Raw genomic sequence first — 6,000 nt, 5'->3', positions numbered from 1 at the left:
GCTTCTTTAGGCTTTTTTTTCCTGTGTGTGTGTGTGTGTGTGTGTGTGTGTGTGTGTGTGTTTCCAGGTTTCGTTTATGTAAGTAATATATCTTCTTAAAATCTTATACAAACTTATATGCTTATGCTTTTCCTTCATATGTGAGAAGTCCATTGGCTTAAATATGTTCTCTCTGTTTACCACCAGTATGAGTAGAACAAAATTTACGTACATTTCAAGTCAATGGAGGTCAATCTTACCATTCAATACCCTACGTGATTCAGTGCACATCTCCAACATGCATTACATTTTCTCTCCTATTTTTTTTCACTACACACACACACACACACACACACACACACACACACACACACACACACACACACACTACCACCATCATCATCATCATCCCCACCACCACCACCACCACCGATACCACCACTATTCTACAAGTACCACCACCATCACCATCTTATAAAACTAGTGTGTGAATGCTGAAGAGATGAATGAACATGTACCTGAATTCAGCGTTACCAGACTGACACGGAGATCACGTCATGTTGGTCTTACCTGCAAAGAGAAAAAGAAAACACATAAGTAAAATTTAACGAAACAATGGATAAAAGAGAACACAAAGACCACCACCACCACCACCACTTTCACCACCACCACTGCCACCACCACCACCATAAACCCTTCTCCTTAACCCTTTCCTTCAGCACAGGAGGAAAAAAGCCAATATCACCTAACGGGACGAAAAAAAAAAAAGAAAGGCCAGCCATTGGTCAGTGAGCATTAGCCGCGACACGCCGCTCGGTTATCGGCTATCGGGCGACATCGAAGCTCAGCTGACCGGCGGTTCGTCTGACTCAATTGGCTGGCGGATATCTGAGTCGATCCCGGCCTTTAGTTGTTCTTAACAGGCGGGTGACTTCGAGGAGGGGAGGAAGCGGGGAAATGGAGCTTGTGTATGGGGAGAACAGGATGTGAGGAGGGGACTGGGAGGAACTGAGAGGAGGAGTTGCTGAAATCTGCAGTTTACTGAATTTCTTTGCTATTATTGTGTTGCACTGCGCATGAATGATGGTTGAATAAATAGTGACATTGTAAATAAAGATTACGATTGTCAAGCAGCGGGTTTTGTGTGATTATGTGTACACCAAGTTCTTGCTATATTTAGATTAGATATAATTCGTTTTACCCGTACAAGGAAGTTGTTTTAGTATTATTTCGAGAAATGATAAATAAACATGCATTACATTGATATAGAAAAAAAAAAAACGAAAATAATAAAGTATTCTTTTGTATATCATATTTTCATTTTTGTCATGTCAGTAAATCAACAGACAAAATAACTATTATCTATTATGATGCAGAGAGTAGGGAGGATTGTGGCGGCAAGCTGTCCCGGAGCGCCACGTAGGAGCCCATGCATGAGGCAGCGGTGCGTCGCGGCCGTGATGCTTCAGAGGGATTCCCTGGAGCGGGAGGAGCGGTGCCGGACTGCCCCTCCGCGGTGTGTCACGCCTGGACCACTGCCAAGGCGACTCCCTCAGGCACGGCATGGTTAAATATAGTTGGTGCTTTGTAAGGGTCACAAATGCATTACGGGTAAATGTGAGGCGACACAAGCCATCATCTTCCTTTACGTGGCGTGTGTATGTGGGTCAGTGTGGCGACGTGACTCCATCGTCCCCGGCCAGCGTCCCTCGTGCTGCGCGTCGCTGTGAGGGGAATGCGACACGTGAGGAGACAAGTGTGGTGAGCGGGGTTGCCTCACACCGCAGTATAGCATTTCATTGCATTATTCCACGTAAAAATTGTTGGTAAGCTTGAATGTGCATGTATTTTTCCATCACTATATTTTAATATAACTGATGGTCATGACACATTTTATTTTCTTGATTTATGATAAAAATTCACTCTATTTCTATTCATCCATCTATTTTAACTAATTCGTATGCATTTAGTTATTTGCAGTTACTCGTTAAAGTCTCTATTTTTAACACAGGTTTATATACTTATACTGAAAATTATCTACCTATCTGACTAAAATCTTGTATATGTTTCCTGAACGCGACTAACTTCCGAGTGACAAGCTTTAAGGCAATTAGTTTGAATGGGTATATGAATAAATGAGTGAATGCGTGTGTGAATGATTGAATGAGTGAGAGATGCAGTGAATGAAAGAGTGAGAGAATGAGTGAGTGAATGAGTGTGACTGAGTGCACTGTATTATGTTCAACAACGTCCTAATATAAATTATGAACTGTGAGGTGTACGTATTTGAGGTCACAGAGGAGGAGGAAGAGGAGGAGGAGGAGGAGGAGGAAAAAGAAGAAGACAGCAATAAATACCAACCAAAAAAAAAAATGACAAAATAAAAATGAAAACTAATGACACAACAGAATAAGGCAAGACAAGAAAACCCACCAGTAATCCTAGTCCATTCCAGTCCATTTGAGCGAAGGCAAGTTTTAATTAAGCTTATTAGTTCTCACCAAGGACGAGTAAAATATGTATGGAGTGTGAGGGAGGCAACGTCATTAAGCACGAGTGGCTCTTAACCAGCGGAGGGAAGCGCGGCGAGAGGCGACGCGCGGGTAGCAAACGAGTGACGGCGAGTGAGCGAGTTGTGGAAATGAGTTAAGGTGAAACGAGTTAAAGCGAGTTGCCTTCATGAGGGAGTGGGTCGTGGAGTGTCCTCGAGTGGCCGTTAACACCGCCCTCTACTTCATCCTCGTCCTCGTCTGTTCCTGGAAAATGACTAATGATTCATCGACCCACTCACGACCCACCGACTCGCCCACCGACAGACCGACTGACTGACTGACTGACTGACCGACTGCCACTGCTGCCTCGTTGCGTCGTCTGAAGGGAAGGCGACGGCGATGATAATGACGATAATGGTGATGGCGATGCTAATATTGATGAAGATTATGATGATGATAATGATGACTATTATGATGATCATGATACTACTACTACTACTACTACTACTACCACCATTGCCGTGTTTGTGCATTAATTATTAGTGCATACAGAGGAATTTTAAACGAATAGGGAGGGGCCTTCTTTTTCTTGATTAATGAAACCAGAGTGAGGAGGAGGAGGAGGAGGAGGAGGAGGAAGCAGGGGTATCAGCAGTGAACTATTAGAATAAAATTAAAAGAATAACGTTTACAGACATAACACATTTGTAACAGAATTCAGTCATCAACAGAACAGGATGAATTAGTATCAAGATGCCAATTAACTTCCTGGAAAAACAATTACAGGAGCAATACATCTTAGCAGCACCACCACGCTTGCACGATGAAGGTGTCGTCTAAGTAGAGTACAGTAGATGTGGATATAACGTTTGAGTCTCGATGGGCATGATGGTGACGCGGTGGCCCTTGAGAAGACATGTCCCCTTGACTGATTAATTCCAGGCGACGCAAGAACCAAGATCATACGTTGCCAAGAAACGTGTCACTCGCCATACTTATTTTCATACGAACGTTAATATTACCTTTTTTTCTCCACTTCATTTGCATAGATCTTTTTAAAACTACATATTTTCATTACAGTGATGGAAAGTTATAGTTTAATTAATAACCGCTGACCGCACAATAACATGCTAAATCAATCCATCTGGCGTTGTCGGGCACCTGCAGAGATCTATTGGTGTTCTATTAACGCTACATACCACCTTCAGTCTGGACTTGATAACGGAAGATTGAATGTTCTCATAATTTGCTGGCAACTGTCGTCATCTTTGGCCTTGATTAAGTCCCTCACCTCCTCGAGCTAAGGTTGAAGCAAAAAACAGAAGTTGTGTAGGAGAATGAATGAACGCTACACAAAACATATAGATTAGATGTCGAAAGACTGGGTATGCTTTTAATTTGAAGGGAATTGTCGTCATCCTCAACCTGTGTTGCGTCCCTCATCTCCCCGTGGTAGGATTGAGGCTAAGACAGAATTTGTATAGAAGAACGAATAAACACTACACAAAGCCTTCAGGACAGATTAAATGCAAAAAAGGAGTGAATATTTTATAACTTGTATGGAATAATCGCCAGCCTCAATCTATGTTACGTCCTTCATCTCCCCGACAGAGGTTGAGGGTGAGGCAGAGTCACTTTGCGGTACCATTTCCCAGAAACCTTGCAATTTTTGAGGAATAAATATTACCAATTTATCTTCCTCCCCACCACAATTTACACATTCCATGACACAACAGTAATACGAATATCTTCATGAATTTCACACACACGTACACACCGAGGACGTACAAGTGCCGCGAATATTGTACACACGGGAGAGATGTAGATGTAATGCATTGTACTTCGACATGGGATCTGCATTTCACCCTGCCCTTGCTCCGCCCTGTCCCGTGTCCCAGTTCGCCACCATTCTGCCTCAGTCTCAGTTCCAGCTCTTGTTTTCCTATGTATTGTTTCTTGCAGTGTCCTGAATTGTATTATTGCATTACATGTATCTGCTATCATCTTACCTGCCAATTTGTATACACATGAACAGTGTTATTTATTTATTTTATTGTTGTTACTGACTATCACACAAGTAAGTCCCGTCTTCCCAGTCTTATGCCAATCACTGCTTCATCACAACCTCTCTTCCTTTCCAGTCGAGCTTCTAAATATACACCCTTCCATCCCTCATCTTCTGGAATCGCTCTCTCATTTCCTTATTCCAGATCGAAATCTTACTTTTCCTACCCTCCCTTTCATCATCTTCATCTCGTCACACTTTCCATGCTTTCCAGTCAAGATGAAACACACTTTTCCTGACTCATCCTCTTCTAGTATCGCCCTCCCACTCCCTCATTCCAGACCTAACTCTTGCTTTCCTATTCCTCTTTTTTCCTCATCCTAATCTGGTCACACTTTTCATCTCAGTGAATCACACTCTTCTCCAGCCTCATCCTCTAATGGCTTCACTCTGCCACTTCCTCATTCTAGACCTAAATCTTACTTTTCCCAGTCCTATCGCTGCTTCTTCTTCCATAGTTCAGAGGCAAAACCCACCTTCCTACTGGGCTTCACATTCCAGGTCTTGTTCTCGCAGCCTTGTCCCCGCCAAAGTCAGGAGCTAAAAACCCAGCACTCCTCTCAAGCTCCCACCGCTGCCCTTTACCGCCGCCGTCCAAGGCTGTCTGGAAGAGAGGCAGCGTCCCTGGAGGCGGTCACTACACACATCACTGCTGTCACCTCGTCACCTCGCCACGCCCACACAACCGGACAAGAAATTAAAATTCACCTTCACCTCGAGTTCTTTTTCTTCTCCAGGATTCAAGTCTATACAAGAAGCTCCAAGACCCTGCCCCGCCCACACAGCAGCCGGCCGCGCTCTCCCTCTCTCCTCCTACTCCCTCTCTTCCAGGATAAGTGGATCAAACTGGTTCATACCGTCGAGGGAAGCCAGGGTTGGTCTCTAGGACTTTCTTAGTCATACTTTTCATTAGATACGCTACTTGACCCTTTTTTGTTCCCTTCATGTGCTCCATCCTCTCCTTGTCTTTCTTCTTCTTCCTGTTCTCCTATATTACACGTCTTCCCTTCCTCCTCCTCCTCTTTCCATACTTATTTTCCCCTGTGTGTTTCTATCATTCCACTTTCTCTTTCCTCATATTTATTAATGTTTAATCATACTTTACCATCCTTTCTATTTCCTTTCATTATTTCTACTGCTTTTTTACACAGGATGGAATCGAAAGCATTTTTCTTATCAACTCCTCTCCTCTGACTGACTGTCTTCACCCACTTTCTCATTGCCACAATGCTGCATCTCTTGCTATCTCCTACCGCTATTTTCATGCTAACTGCTCTTCTGATCTTAGTAATTGCATGCCTCCCCTCCTCCCGCGTCCTCGCTGCACAAGACTTTTTTCTTTCTCTCACCCCTATTTCTGCCCACCTTTCTAATGCAAGTGTTAACCGGTATTCTCAAACATTCACTCCCTTTTCTGGTAAACTCTGGACCTCCCTGCCTGCTTCTGTATTTCCTCCTTCCTAT

General features: G+C 43.5%; 1 protein-coding gene across 11 annotated transcripts in view; it reads right to left on the bottom strand.

Annotated features, from left to right (window-relative positions):
• LOC135093175 (sodium/potassium/calcium exchanger Nckx30C-like) overlaps positions 1 to 6,000 on the bottom strand; it is a 352,301-nt gene that overhangs the window by 234,128 nt on the left and 112,173 nt on the right. For 2 of the 11 annotated variants that reach the window (XR_010263240.1, XR_010263242.1), the window contains exon 3: positions 498 to 549. The exons of 8 other annotated variants lie outside the window; for them this stretch is intronic. The gene's annotated coding sequence lies outside the window, so the exon portion shown is untranslated. Of the gene's footprint in view, positions 1 to 497; positions 550 to 5,012; positions 5,038 to 6,000 lie in introns of those variants that run through there. One more of the 11 variants, XR_010263246.1, reaches the window with a different exon arrangement.

The sequence above is a fragment of the Scylla paramamosain genome, chromosome 42 (assembly GCF_035594125.1).
Source record: "Scylla paramamosain isolate STU-SP2022 chromosome 42, ASM3559412v1, whole genome shotgun sequence".
NCBI lineage: Eukaryota > Metazoa > Arthropoda > Malacostraca > Decapoda > Portunidae > Scylla > Scylla paramamosain.
Note: the sequence above shows the minus strand (reverse complement) of the source record. Positions and strands in the feature narration are given on the sequence as shown.